Source organism: Halichoerus grypus, chromosome 3 (assembly GCF_964656455.1).
Source record: "Halichoerus grypus chromosome 3, mHalGry1.hap1.1, whole genome shotgun sequence".
Lineage (NCBI taxonomy): Eukaryota > Metazoa > Chordata > Mammalia > Carnivora > Phocidae > Halichoerus > Halichoerus grypus.
Genome location: NC_135714.1, coordinates 29,441,788 through 29,457,687, shown reverse-complemented (window position 1 = coordinate 29,457,687; position 15,900 = coordinate 29,441,788). Strand labels below are relative to the sequence as shown.

The following is a 15,900-nucleotide window of genomic DNA, read 5'->3' as shown; positions in this document are numbered from 1 at the left end:
TTTTCCCCCAAAACCCAGTGGAATTTAAAAAAGTAAACACAAGAGGTGAGGCAGCTGGAACCGGATTTTTAATGGTGCCTCATAGGAAGTACTCTCAGTGGAAAATATATTTTCAGCTTGGATTCTGATTGGTGTATCACTTTCCCCGCAGAGAATATTCCAAGTACCTCTCTACCCCAAGCGCATGCCTTTCTCCTAGCAGTGATACAACATTGATCAAATGATGCCGAAAGCCTGAACATTGAGATGGCAGATCAGTGTCTTCAGAGGAGAAAAAGATCGTAAGGAAAGGTCCATGCAGTGTCCAGGACAGGGCAGTCAGAGAGACGCACCTTCCCAGAGTGGCAAGTAAGAACAGCAAGCATGTTTGCCAGGCATAAATCTCCTGATGGCTAAAATCTGAATGGTGAACAGAGAAATGTGGGTATCATTTCCATTTGACCTACACTGTCTTAACTACAGCCTGGTGCTTCTGACTTGCCGGCGTTTTCCAGCCTCTGGCCTCTGAAGGCAAATGGAAGCAGGACAGATTTGGCCCAGGAATCTAACTCAACACTGACCCTTAACGCTAGCTCTTGCTTTAGCTCGAGCTCAAGCACTAACTCAATCTAACTCGAATTTCCTCTTATTCTTGCCCCTTCTTACTCCTCTGATGGAAAGAGTACAAATCAGTCCACAATTCATGACCTCCCTCTATATCTCCACCGAGTTCTGCATGATCTGTGAAGTTGTTTCCTTTTTCCAGCTTAACTCCTTCATGCCCCACGGCCTCCTCTGCTAAATGTCACCCCTGTCATCACTTCCTACTGAGCACACCATAGATACCGTTTTCCCCCCGCCATGCATGGAAAATGGCCCTCATTAATTCCTTAATGAGATGGTGATTGACGATACATGATCAGAAAACATACTGCTCGACTTCTATGGTTTGTGGTAAGTAGTCCTGCAGTGTGCCAATCATTTATGTCATCTTCCCCAAACCTCTAGAAAAAGAATGTGCTGAAATTAGATACCTGAAATGAGATAAATTCTCTAGTGCTTATAATAGGCAAAATAGGGTAAACAGAATTCGCTGAATAATGTCCTAATTTCTACTGAGTTGTGCTACATGTTGCAGTTAAATGTGAATGACGTGAAAACAACACCAACAACTCCTCTTTATGGTTCAATTGCTTAAAATAAACTGAACAGATATTAGAACTATTAAACACATACAAGACCAAAATAGCTAAGTGACACTCTATTTCTCTACCATAATGTTGTCAAGCTTATTGGGGCTGAGACTGTATTATTACTAGTAATATTTATCTTCCTCAGTCTCATACTATCAAAGAGGCTTTAAGACTAAGATATACAAAGAGTAATTAAAAATATATATGACTTTACAGGAAATGGAAGATTATGATAACTTGAAAGCTGCCTCTAAAGAAAGTTGGCAATATTTATGACAGTTGGGTTAAATCTTGGGTTATTATTATTGAAATAAGTGTTGTCATACAGATTTGAGGGCACAGGCTATAGGTAAAGTTTCAGATAACTTGGATAACAGTGAATCTATGGCCCCCAGCATGGTATTTTGTATGATGCCAGAACAGGGGAGGTAGTGTGCGTCCTTTTAGGATACCACGAGAAAAAAGTCTTCCCATACCCATCCTTGCTTTTAATGCCTTCGGCATCTCATGCCAGTCCTTTAGAGGGACAGTGACGTTGAGAGGGTGGTTTACCCATTACTGATGGCATATACTGCTCTGATAATCAGGCAGTACACTGGGAATAAGACAAGTGGTGGTGTTACTTTGTGGCTGCTACCTGAGTGACCTTGAGGAAGGCATTTAAAAGCACCAAAAATTGGGTTGCCTGGGTGGCACAGTTGGTTAAGCATCCAACTCTTGGTTTCAGGTAGGTCCTGATCTCAGGGTGGTGAGATCAAGCCCTGTGTCAGCACAGAGTCTCTTTGAAATTCTCTCTCCCTCTCCTTCTGCTCATGCTCTCTCTGTCAAATAAATAAATACATAAATCTTTAAGAAAGACATGTATCATATGATCTCACTGATATGAGGAATTCTTAATCTCAGGAAACAAACTGAGGGTGGCTGGAGTGGTGGAGGTTGGGGGGATGGGGTGGCTGGGGGATAGACATTGGGGAGGGTATGTGCTATGGTGAGCACTGTGAATTGTGTAAAACTGTTGAATCATAAACATCTACCTCTGAAACAAATAATACGTTATATGTTAAAAAAAAGAAGATAGTAGGAAGGGAAAAATGAGGGGGGGGGGATCGGAGGGAGAGACGAACCATGAGAGACTATGGACTCTGAGAAACAAACTGAGGGTTCTAGAGGGGAGAGGGAGGGGGGATGGGTTAGCCTGGTGATGGGTATTAAAGAGGGCACGTACTGAATGGAGCACTGGGTGTTATACGCAAACAATAAATCACGGAACACTACATCAGAAACTAATGATGTAATGTATGGTGATTAACATAACATAATAAAATAAAAATCTTAAAAAAAAAAAAAAGAAGGCATCAAAAGTCTGTCCTCAAATTTCCTCAGCTCTAACCTAAGGAAGTTGGGCCAAGAACACAGGCTATGATATAATATGATTCAGGGAAACTGTTTGCAGGAGCAATTGCACGTGTCCTCTTCCTCAGATTCCCTTGTTGAGAAATTGGTCATAGAGTAACAGTGGAGGAGTGATTTTCCCATTGAAGGGTTATCATCTGGGTCACCTAATTTCTTGAATTCAGCTATTTTGTCAGAAATTCTGCCACATACATACACTATTACTACTACCACTACTAGTACCACTGAATACTACTAATAATAAAAATTAAAAAATAAAAATTGCAAATATCACAACCTACAAACTGAAAGTGGAGCAATTACTCCTCAAAGACACTTTCTATTTAATCCTACAATTCTGAGGCAAATTTGTTCTTTCCATCTATTATATTCTGCAAGGCTAATATGTTTAAAAAGGTTCACTGCCTGAGAATATTAAGTGATATTTATATCAGCTCTGAAAGCTTTCCTACCATTTGGGGGAGGTAATTATGCACATCAAGTCAGTGGTGATAGTGACAAAACTTGGGCACATTTCAAAAAGTTGCATCAAAGGCTCATTTTGGTTCCTTATGAAACCATATTTTTTCATGTTGGACTGTTCAATCAGGAAAAAAACATTATACATAGTGTGGACTTGCTTTATCATGTGCAGATTGGTCCTATAATGGAATTCTCAAGTGTTACTGACGTGAGAAATGTGGCCCAGCTGGAAAGGGCAAGGAGGACACATAAAAAGAGAAAGTGAAAATAATATAAATGATTAATAAATGAATCTGGGTGACTTTGAATCAGAATCACTGACATTAGAACTTCACTCTCTATTCCTATTTCATGGTATTGCTGCCCATTCTGACCACAGTTTCTCTACTTTTCTCTTACGTGAATTCCTTGAAATTAGCAAAGACAGCCTGGCATAAAGTTTCCTCCAAAAAAGAAATCTAATATTTAAAAAAATCAGTTTATGTCTTAATTTTGTATTAATTTCTTAGAGTGGCGGTAATAAAGTACCACACAGAGCATGGGGCGTTCTCCCTGTGTGCCTGTCTGTGTCCAGATTGTTCGTTCCTATAAGGAAAATCTATATGAGTATAGATATAAATCATCTAGATATAGATCATATAGATCAGTGGTCCTCCCTACTCCAGTATGATCTCATCCTAATTTAAATAATTACATCTGCGCAATGATCCTATTTCCATATAAGGTCAAATTCTGAGATACTGGGGTTTAGGACTAGAACATATAAATTTTAGGGAGTGGGACACAATTTAATCCCAAATGTTACATATTAGAAAATGATGACAAATTTGGCCACCTCTTTTGCTGTGTCTCCTCTCCAAGATGTAGTGACACCTCACGTTTCTGATTGTACTGTTTACTTTTGCTCGCTAAGATTTTCTGTTTTGCTTTATCGTTGTTACTAATCTCTAGTATCTGGTACAGTTGCTGATATATAGTATACCTGTGAAATTGAACTGAAATAGTTTATGCTGTTGAAATATATCTATTTGCTCTATTTTTCCATTTCAAAGACCATCTCACGTTGTCCCTGGTCTATGAATCCTTTGCCTCCCTTCCATGAGTCTAATTTCCATGCTGGTAAATGAAAAACCTATATTGTTGGCAGAACCAGCATCTAAATATTCAAAAAGTCTGGGCAATTTTTTAAAAGCATGTAAAATTGTTCCTATTTTATGATATAATCCCCATTTCCCTAAACATTTATAAATCGAGATTAAATATTCCCTTTGACATAAATAGTTCCATGACCACATTGATCATAGTAAATAGACTTATACTTTATTTTAAAGGATTTTAAGTCTGAAATAGAGTTTTCTTTTAACCTTGTGATTTAGAACAAGAAATTTTGTAGACTATTAGTTCTTAATGGATTCTTGTTGTCAATCACTCATTTAGTGTGAAATAGCACGGAAATAATTGCAACCCTCATCTGGTTGTAAGGACTGGTAATTTATATGACTCTCAATTTGAAATCAATATACTATTGATGCTTTGCAATGTAATGGTTTGTAGAGATCCTAAACTGGAAGGTTAAACGTAAAATCCATTGATAGGACAATGAACTGAAGTTGCCCTTTATTTATTGAGGTGCTCAAAGCAATAAATGAGAATTCACTCTTCAAAAAAATTTCTTGATCTTGTGGTCAATAATATTTTCCAACTATATAATTTCAAATGGTCAAGGCAGTGTCAGGATGCTTTTGAATGAAATGAGGCTTCTCTGTTTGCTTTCTAAATAACTGTACTGCCTATAGCCAGTCCGTGGTGATTCAGACTTGTCTTAGCAGCAAACCAGCGAGCCCATGAACACCCCGGTGTGGGACACACAGCATGGGGGCATGCCTGGTCTGTCAGATCACTCGTGAGACCAATACTGCTAGTGCCATTTTTCATTTCTGCCGCAGCTTTTATCCAAGAAATCTGGAAAGGATAAGGATTTCAACAAATGTACTAAAAGGAAGTGGGTGCTGCTGTTTATGCTCTTAGAGAGAGCGTATATGAAACCCAGCGATTTTCTCTAATTCCTGATTATTTCATATTTCATTTATATGTCAACTACTAAGAATCCTCTGTGGTTAAAATACAGACAACTCTTTCCTCATTAATACCCTTTACCTATGTAAAGAAACAAATCTAAAACAAAACAAAAAACTGAACTGAGTTAGTTGTAAAATTTCAACAGAAGTGTGTAATCTTAGGATTTACCCTAAGCCCTAATCCATTTCTGATTTTGGAGCTCATACTCAGTTTGTCTGACTTTTATTCATGATTTGGCATGTTTTGTTTGTTCCACATATAGTTCGTAGTATTTTCAATTCTGTAGAAGATACAGATTCATGCTATTTATATACGAACCTCAGTATCCTCATCTTTACGATGCGAATCAGTCTTTCATACCCTATGGGGTTGTTTGAGGATAATACAGAAAAATGTACAAAAATGCCCATGTCTGTCAATTAATAGGTATTTAATACATTGTTGCCAAATCCAATTACCATTTTCTGGGCACTGCAGATAAAATATACTTGCACTGAAGTTAAAAATATATGAATTATTTTATTTTCTGAAAAACTCTTTATATGCCTCCCATTTACTTGGACAAAATTGTTAAAACAAATTAAGGACAGTGATTCTAGTGTATTACTATATAAATAGTAACCATTTATAATTACACGAACGATTTTCTTCAGCCCTTTAATGAAACTGAAATCTAAAAAACAAGTAAGATTCAGTTATCATTCCTTCTCCCTGGTTTCTTAGTTTATTAAAACTGGCATTCAGAATTGTTCCCTCATTCATCAAAGCAGAATTATGTGAAATATTTTTTGTTCTTTTTCCCCAAATTTATAATTTACATTGTACTATAATATATCTTGGGGGAATTAAAAAATGGATGATATAATCTGGGGTGGTGATTCTGAACCTTCTCTTGCTGACTGTCATTCATATTTAATATTCTCATCTGCCATGTAGTATTATCAACAAAATAAAAAACACTAAATCTGAAAGAGACTTAAGAAAAGCTACAGACTACCCACCTCATTAAAGAGGAGGCAACTCAGGCTCAAGAGAGGTGAAATGACTTTTACAAGGTTATCAATGGCAAAGTCATGTATGGAATCCATTCTTAAGTTCAGGTCCATTTTTTCCTCCCCTGTTAGCTAAATCGTTTTATAATTTTCAAATATGAAGGATAGTTTATTTTATTTTATTTATTTTTATTTTTTTAAATTTTTTTTTTTTTTAAGATTTTATTTATTTATTTGACAGAGAGAGACACAGCGAGAGAGGGAACGCAAGCAGGGGGAGTGGGAGAGGGAGAAGCAGGCTTCCCACTGAGCAGGGAGCCCGATGTGGGGCTCGATCCCAGGACCCTAGGATCATGACCTGAGCCGAAGGCAGACGCTTAACGACTGAGCCACCCAGGCGCCCCTTGAAGGATAGTTTAAATAAAGTTCTACGAAACTCATCTAAACACTATATCCTATCACTTCAGGCAAATTATAGACTTTCAACTTATATTTTTCTTATTCACACACAAAAAATTCATTGGCCTCTTGTTAACCTTGAAGAAAGAGAAAGAAATCATGAGATGCCGTCCTTGCCCTTGAACAGTTAGAGACAAGACAGGCATGTAAATAAGTCATGATAATTGCGGGAGATAAAGGCTATGTAATAAAGTCAATTTCAACATATTTTGAAAGGAACAAAAATTATACATGAAATAAAGGAAAACATAAGAACCATCCTGTAAAGTTCTCCAATAGAATGAATTTGGGCTTAGTCAATCTCTTGATATGGGTTATATTAGTTGGAAATGCATTAAGGAAAAAGGAGCTGATGTAGGGGCTTTCAAAAGTTTAAATTGTGGGGCGTCTGGGTGGCTCAGTTGGTTAAGCGCCCAATCCTTGATTTCAGCTCAGGCCATGATCTCAGGATTGTGAGATCCAGCCCTGTGTTGGGCTCTACGTTCAGTGGGGAGTCTGCCTGTCCCTCTCCCTCTGCTCCCCACCACCCCCCACCCTGAGGCTCTCTCTCAAATAAGTAAATAAATCAAATCTTTTTTTAAAAAAAGTTTAAATTGTGACTCATAGTAATAAGTGCATTTTATATTGTGATCCAAGAACATACACGTTTTTATATATATCTGAAAGAAGTTTCATACAAATTTTATCCTAAATAAGTACAATACACTCTGATCTATCCCATTTCATTCCAAAGACCTGACTGTGAACAGGAACATTGTTTTCACAACTTGCAGTCTGAGATACACTGAACTAACATGTATTGAACATCTGTTATATATCTGCCCTTTGGCTAGGCATTTCACACATGCTACCTCACTTAATTTTCTCAGGATTTGGTAAGGTAAATATTAGCACATCTTTTTAGAAATGAGTAAGCTGAGTTACCTTCTGAGGGTATTCTGTGGCAGAACTGAAATCCAAAGCTGCTTGGTCTGAGTGCAGTTTCTGCGCCTAGTAAGTGGATCTGCCTCTGGCCCTTTAATTACTCTTGCAAACCCTGTTTTAACCCCATCCACCTGCACCTAACATTGGAGAGGATGAAGAGCATTGGAAGCAAGGCAAACTGGCATGAAGGCTCAAAAAAGCCTTGCAAAGAGCAGGCAAGATGTGAGAAGTGAAGAACAAGCTTGACCTGAATTCCTCGCACTCAGGCCCTTTGGACTTCACACAGACCCAAGAGTTTTCAGGGGACATTTTCTTGTGCTTATCAATGCTAAAGACTGCTTTTTATTCTATGTACCTTGGTTCTTTTCACTTTTACTACGGGGCCATCTGTGCTCTCTACTCCAGTGATTACAAGATTTCAGCATCTGTAAGATTTGTTTATAATTAACCTCAAGCTAACAGCATCCCCCATCCCTACTTACTCCCTTCAAAAAGAAAAAGTAAGGCACAGGTGCTTAGGACCCAGGCAGACCTGAGTCCAAATCCTAAAATTAAAACATATTGGTTGTGTGATCTTGATTGCATCATTCCATCTTTCTGAACTTTCATGTCCTTACAAATGCACCAACCTTGAGAGTAACTCTCGAAAATTGAAATTAGAACACAAACAGGCTGGCACAGAGTGAACATTCTTCTTGGGACTGTGCTGGAGGACAGTCCTCTTGTCTGTGCACCGAATAAGCCTGGGGGGTCTCGCGAGAACCTCCATACCTCACCATGAAGATGTTCTCCAGGCCTGTGGGGACATCCCTACATGGGTACCCTCTCTTTCCTGGTGGTCATTTATTTGTGGGGACACAAATGAGGGTCAGAGATAGCCCCGATTTTCAGCTCTGCTAACAAGGTGCCACCTGATTGGAAATTTCATGAGGAGAGAAAACTATATCAACCTTTACCCTCTCATATCACCAGTCTGGTGGTTCGTAGAGCTCAATCATTATTTTTAGAACGAATGAAAGAATGCTTTGAATTACTTTCATGCTGCCCTTCGCAAAGCCAGAGACTCAGAACAACCCTCCTTAATAGTAGCTAACATTTCTTGAACTCTCACCCCGGTCCAGGCAGATGCATTATGACATTTATTCCTGACCACAGCCCGGTCAGACAAGTGCTATCATTATTCCCATTTCTTCACAGATAAAGAAAGTCAAGATGTTAAGCAATTTGCCTTTGATCACATAGCTAAGACTTGTCCAAGCTTGGTTTTTATCCTTGGGAGTCTGGCTTTAGTGACCGCACCTTTAATCACTAAACTGTACCACTGTCTTTAGAGAGATCCTGTGAAAATGAGTAATATCCGAGGCAGGTATGTGAGCACAATAGGATTCAGTAGCAATTATATTCCTGATACTTTATCTGGGGCTCACAAACACACAATGGATTCTAAGGTCCTAGGATAGGGGGAAAGTACATCATGGTGCCAAGGGTTGAAGAGGAAGTGAGTTTTAACATAATGTTACCTTGTCCAGGTATAAGTCAAAGGAGACTGGATCCATAGAAGCAAACACAAAATGGCAGCCTATCGTTTTGAGGCTCTTGTGAAAGAAATGGATTGTGTCTAATCTAATTAGCTGGAAAAATATATTTTAAAAGAGCAGCATTTAAATGAGGAAGATGTGTATATAAAGAGGTGCTAGGAAGAAACTCTAAGAAACAGAAGCAACTGTGACAATGAGGCAAGCAAAGAGAAGGGTTTTCCTATTTGTCATTCAGATATTTTAAGAGTTGATATTTAACTAAGAAGTTCTCACCTTTTATATTATCTTAGAATATACTTCATAAGATAGCTTATTATTACAGAAATCATTCTTCATTTGATCACTCTGGGTTGGTAGTTGTTAACATTATCTGATGCTTTCTCTTTGATTTCTCACAACTACCCACTGTGATGTGTATTATCCCCATTGAAGAGAGGAGGACGCTGAGGCTTACTGAGGTGAAGCACCTTGTCCAGTGAAAATCATTTAGGTCCACATGGGGTTAGGATAGTAATGGATGGGCTTGAGCCATATGAAACTGTCAGTCCTTTGATTTATGAAAAAACATAGTTTCACCTTGCAAATATGACTTCAAAGTTCCTGATATTAGACACTGTACCTTACTGCCTTACTTGAAGGGAAAGAGAATGGGATTTCAGAATCACTGGAAAAAAGTATCAAGTTCATTTTAATTTTTCTGACTCTTCTATGCTCTCTTCCCATTTCTCTTGAGAAATTTGACCTAGATGCTGACAAGGTCTCAGAAACTCCTGGAAAATCTAATCCTAAAAGTGGTCTCTTTTCCTGTGATCTCTGCAGTAGTTTTCCACAAGATTTCCACAAGCCCATTGACTGGAATATAATATATTCCCCCCCACCCCCGTTTTTTTAAATGGGAAAATGCTGAAATTATGAGGAATTTATTTATTTTTTTGGTAAAAGGTTGTGAAAGTGTTATTTTTCCAACGTGTTTCCTTATGAACAGCTTCTATTCTTGCACACTACAATTTGCATAACTTTAGAAGTCAGAAAGACCCTGAAAATTTGTTTATGACTCATAATTACAGTAACTTACAGTGGCACTATGATTTGTCCGTTTCAGGGTGATCTAGATTCTTAAAAATTTACTTAAATAATTTAAATTCTAGATTCTACTCTCACTAACTTTTGCTTCCTTCACAAAATTTTCTAGAAGCTCTTGTGCACTTCCTAATTTTATCCTTTTATAACCAGCAGCCGTTAAAATTGATCTATTTTAGAAGCTGTTCCCATTGTACACTACACAATTTATGCATAAAGATAAATTGGTAAGATGTTAGAAGTACAGTGTAATTATTTAAGATATATTGATCAAACTAGGCTTTCAATGAGCTCATCTTTGCTTGAAAAACACAAGGAAAAAAGTGGATAGAGTTGTAGAAAATATAATTTTTATAGCATATAAATAAATGATTCCACTAGGTGGTACTGTTGATTTATCTACTTGTGTGTAACGCACATTTTCATCTTCCTGAAAGCTGTAAGAGTAGGTGAGTTTTTTTTTTCTTTTTTTCCTTTTTTTAATCTAATGAAAATTCCTGCATAGGAAAAAGCTGATTTGGGCAATTCTGTACTTGAAAAATGGGTGCTTCTTGCCATTAGAAACCTTATAAATAAGCTTCTACCAAATAGGTTAGTTCTTTTGGCATACAAACAAGAAGGTTGATGACATATATAACTTCCATCTGGATTCAATAGGTTTAGAAGCAAACTGTTTTTATCTCATCTATCTCTCGCTATTCAGGGATTGTTTTAAATAGGACTTATGTCATTGAAAATCTTTCTCCTTATCATCTGCTTTCTTCGGTAATCGGAGAATCTGGCATGCCCAAGGATTCCAGATACTCAGTGGCTCTGCAATCCATGCTGAAGGGAGGCAATTTACCATGGACTCTGTCTGCACATTTTTTCTGGGTATTCCAAGACTGCGAGGCCTTGACTACCTGGGCTATCTCTCAGGGTTGTGTTTGCAGGGAACAACCTTGGGGGATGTGGTAACGTCTCCCTCTAGAAAAGAGTAGGCTTGCTTTCATTTACTATAAAAGTGATGATTCCCCCAAGCTCAGGGTTCTTCCTCTGCAATGCAAGTTTCCTCTGTGGCTCTTTGGCATTGCCCCCGTGAGATCTGGAGAACATATGGAATTTATGCAGACTGGCTCCCTTGCCAGGAGTGTTAAAGTGTTTTGTCTCTGATCCAGGGGTCTTGTTTTTTGCTTTTTTTTTTTTTTTTCTATCAGCACCCATGAAACAGTAAATCCCAGATCCTACACAGTTTCTGACAGTATTTATCCTATTGTTCTCCATCCTCCTTAGAGCACAATAGATTTTGCTTCAGAATCAAATATGATTCAGATCGGAATTAAATCTGATTCATATGACTAACAAGTCATCTAGTGGAGTCCAGCTTTCTAATCTAATATACGAAGACTTCCTGCAACTTCTCTGAGTAGTAAATTGCCTGTTCTTAGGTTTAACCTTTCAATGGCAAGGATTCACTATGCATGAAGTAGCTTATTTCAATTTGGAACAGCTCTATTAAAAAGTTACTCTTGGTGCTGAGCCTAATTCTTTTACCTGTGTCTTTCTCCCAATAGAACTAGTTCTGTCTTTGAAAGTGAATTCAGATATTTGTGGTCATTTTCCATGTGAGAACACAATTGTCTCCCTTGTCCAGGCTATCTGGTTCCTGTTATTTTCACTATTTCTGGTATGTGTTGGTTCTGAATTCTCTTCTTATTGTGGTTGTTCTCCATCTGTTATATACACATGTATCAATTTTTCTTTTAAATAAAGCCCTCAAAAGTGGCAAAAATAGACATTTTAGGTGAGATCTGATTCTTCTTCACCCCAAGCATCTCTCCTTGTTCTTTTTCCTCCTGACCAAATTAAGAAAGTAAATGACTCATTCTAACTCATCTTTGAATCGTAGGAGCCAAGAACAATACCTAACACTTGGTGTGTTCTCATAAACAATTAATGAATAAATGACCTGTGCAGATTGGACTACCATCACTGCTACCATTCTGGATTCTAGTTTTGTGGCCTGACATTTGTATTTTATGAACATCGTTACTCTATTGAGTTATATGAAGGGGATGGGAAGGTAAAAAAAAATAAACTCATATCCTGCCTCTGCTATTTACTAGATGTGTGACATTGAGCATGTTATCATTCACCTGCTTCAATCTCCTCATCTGGAAAATGGCAAATAGAGGACATCTATCTCATAGGGTTTTGTGAAGATTAAAGGAATTAGTATAAATCATGTAAAACGTGCAGACATGTGCATGGCATAGGGTGGGACTGTGTATGTGTTGCCTACATAATTATAAGTTGCCATGGAAGCAAACAATATCTCATATACATCTAAGTGTAGGAGAAACAATGTGAAGAGTAATATGTACATGCCCAAAACAAGATAAACCCAGTGGGGTAAGGCTTCACAGAAGAGCTACCATTTTAGAAGCGCTGATAGAAGGGAAAAAGATTCCCAGCAACCTAAATGAGCACAGGTCTACAGTTAGGAAACTTTTTTTCTTTTCTACTGCTATTATTAATTAACATAATATGGGAAATGTATACTGTCAAGAAATATTAAAAGAAAAGCCGAAAATATCACTGCTCACAGATGGAAAACTATCATTTGTATAACACTTCACAGTTTATAAAAACAGCTTTATCCACATCATCTCATTTGATTCTCAAAACAAACAAAAGCAGAAGAACTAATCAATACCTTTATAAGGTAAGCTCTATCTTCTCCTTTATGAGAAATAATAGAGTTTGATGTGATTGCTTAAGAAGCAATGATATTCCTATTAGCCAGGTAGATGGGTAAATATTACAGTAAAAACAAATCTCCATTTACAACAGTAAAGTCATAGACAGTAGAATGTGTCAGACTTCCACACATAGAAGCCCAACAAAGATGGAAAATAAAACTAAGAACACTTGAATAAATATGGAAACAATTCTAATTGCTGCATGGGAACAATAGAAGTAAATGCTAGAAATGGTGTTTTCTCCCCTATACAAATTTATACATTTAGTGCAATGCCAATAGATGCATGAATGGTACTTGTGTTTCTATATTTGTGTTAGTTCCACATTGTTAAATACAATGACTTTTTCTGGAATCATTCTGTCAACAGATATTGAGAACCTATTATTGCTAAGCACTGTACTAGATACTGGGAAATAGCTACAAAGAAGGCAGGGATTTTATTCTCAAGGAACTCATGTTTAGTAGAGGAAGACAAAAGCTAACAAGTAAGCAATAAATTAGGTAATATCAGGTATTGATTATTAATATGTAGACGATAAATAGTCTAATATGGAAGGGAGTAATTTAAGGGGATTTGCTTTATTCACACCTGTTGCTGAAGGTCTTTCTAAGGAAGCAATATTTGATTTAAAACATGATAAAAAGAGAGAAGAATTATAGAATTCAGAGAAAGGAGTGTTCTAAGAAGAAAGAACAGCAAATACAAACACTAGGGAATAAAAATAATCTTGAAGTGTTTAAGGAAACAAAATTTTTAAGTATGAATTGAGCGATTATAAACAAGGGTGGAGCAGAGGCAGATGATGTTGGGGAGAAAGTTAGATTATTAAGACCCTTTGGAGATCAAATAAAGAATAGTTTGTTTTAAAGTAAAGTTTTTTTTTTTAAGGTTTTGGTGTAATGTGGTTTGGTTTGCTCTGATTTCTGTGTGAAGGATGGAATTTGGGAAGTGGTGGGTGGTAGCTATGCATGCGTTAGACCAGTTGCAAGTTGATATAGTGTCTTAGGAGAATGGAAAAGATGATTGGGGTTTTAGGAATGGGAACAGTGAGGGGATTAGGGTTATATAATGGAGGAAAAGCTGACCAGCCTTATACATGGGAAGGTAAGAGATGAGATGAAAAGGGAAGACTCAAGAAAGTTGTAGGTTTTTGTTCTGCCTAATTGCAAAGAATGCAGTACAATTTTTCAGAACTATCTTTTGGCAATGGATTCAGAGGGAAAAATACAGAATGATCTTAAATAGAGCCAAGTAGAAACGTTATGTTGGCTGCTAGATATACCAGTAGAGAGCTCAGAGGAAGCATCTGATCTAGAGACATACATTTCAGGGCTATTATGGTATTGATGGTATTGGAAATAGTAGAAACTTATGAGCTTCCCCAGGAAGAGACTGTAACTAGAGAAGAAAAAAAGAATATGTGATCGAGTCCCATGGTATTGGTATTAGAATTATTCAAGAGGAAGAACCAGTAAAAGACAACAAGAAGATAGAGCCTACAAGGGAAGATGTGGCCAGTTTAACTAAGGTATACCAGAAGCCTAGCTGAATGCTCAACCTAACCAAATGCTGCTCAGAGTTTATGTACAATGAGGACAAGAATTAACCACAGAACCTGATATAAGACCTGCTATATGATAACCTAATGTATGATATAAAGTTCTTTGTGACTGAGCATCTTAATTCTGAATGAAATATATTAGCAAGTACATTGAGTTCCATAATATGTAATTGTTTTGTATATTAACTTACCTTCAATACTGATTGCTAAGTATTTTGTAATCAACAACTTTTCCAATTTTCCATTTTGTGATGAACAAGATCTCACATTTATCATTCCTCATCTGTAATTTGCCTTTGATTTAAAATGTACTGTTATGGGGCGCCTGGGTGGCTCAGTCAGTTAAACGCCTGCCTTCGGCTCAGGTCATGATCCCAGGGTCCTGGGATCAAACCCCACATCAGGCTTTCTGCTCCATGGGAAGCCCGCTTCTCCCTCTCCCTCTGCCTGCTGCTCCCCCTGCCTATGCTCTCTCCCTCTGTCAAATAAATAAATAAAATCTTAAAAAAAAAATAAAAGGTACTGTTACTGGATCATAAAGAATAACCTAAATATATTTTCAATTTGAATTAAAATAGAGCCTTGCGGGGCGTCAGTGAGGGCGGAAGCAGTGTGGCTGGGATTGCAGCTGGGGTTCCATCGCGTCTGGGCTGCCGCCCCTTCTGGGCTGCCGCAATGGAACTCAGCGCCGAGTACCTCCGGGAGAAGCTGCAGCGGGACCTGGAGGCAGAGCATGTGGAAGTCGAGGACACGACTCCCAAGCGTTGCGCGTCCAGCTTCCGAGTCCTGGTGGTGTTGGCCAAGTTCAGGGGGAAGCCACTGCTTCAGAGACACCGGCTGGTGAACACGTGCCTAGCGGAAGAGCTTCTGCACATTCATGCCTTTGAGCAGAAAACCCTGACCCCAGAGCAGTGGGGCCGTGAGCAGCAGAAATAAGAGACCAAGGCCGGCACAGCCGCTAAATTATGAATCAGGGCCCAAAAAAAAAAAAAAAAAAAAAAAAAAAAATCCTTGCCAAGCTATTTATGCTTTAGTACATTTCATTATCTGCCATTATTTTCCTTTCTCCCACCTTCATTTTTCCTTTTAGTTAAGGTGTTCTCTGGTAACATTTTTTTCATTGAATGTTTTCTAGTTTTCACTTTCTGAAGGCATTGGGGAAACCAGACACATGCACATATACACACACTACTGAAGAAGCATTTTGAACAAACTGGAAATATTTTGAACTGAATCTGCAAGGTCAGTAAATGGAAGCGGTACATTTGTAAGAGAAAAGTTTTAAATATGGCAGGTACTTCAGAGAAAAGAAGTCACTTTCTTTTTTTTCCCCCATTTTCTAGAACACATATTTGGGGAATATGTGTTTTCTAATTAATTATCTTTCACAATGCAGGTAATGTTGTGAATAGATATTTAGAATCTCCAAGATAATCAAGGTCCAAAAATAATGTGAGGGTTTAGAAACTGATGAGT

At 37.8% G+C, this 15,900-nt stretch overlaps 1 pseudogene; it reads left to right on the top strand.

Annotated features, from left to right (window-relative positions):
• Positions 1-15,021: 15,021 nt before the first annotated feature.
• Positions 15,022-15,426, top strand: LOC118542022 (bolA-like protein 2 pseudogene; annotated as a pseudogene).
• Positions 15,427-15,900: the final 474 nt, after the last annotated feature.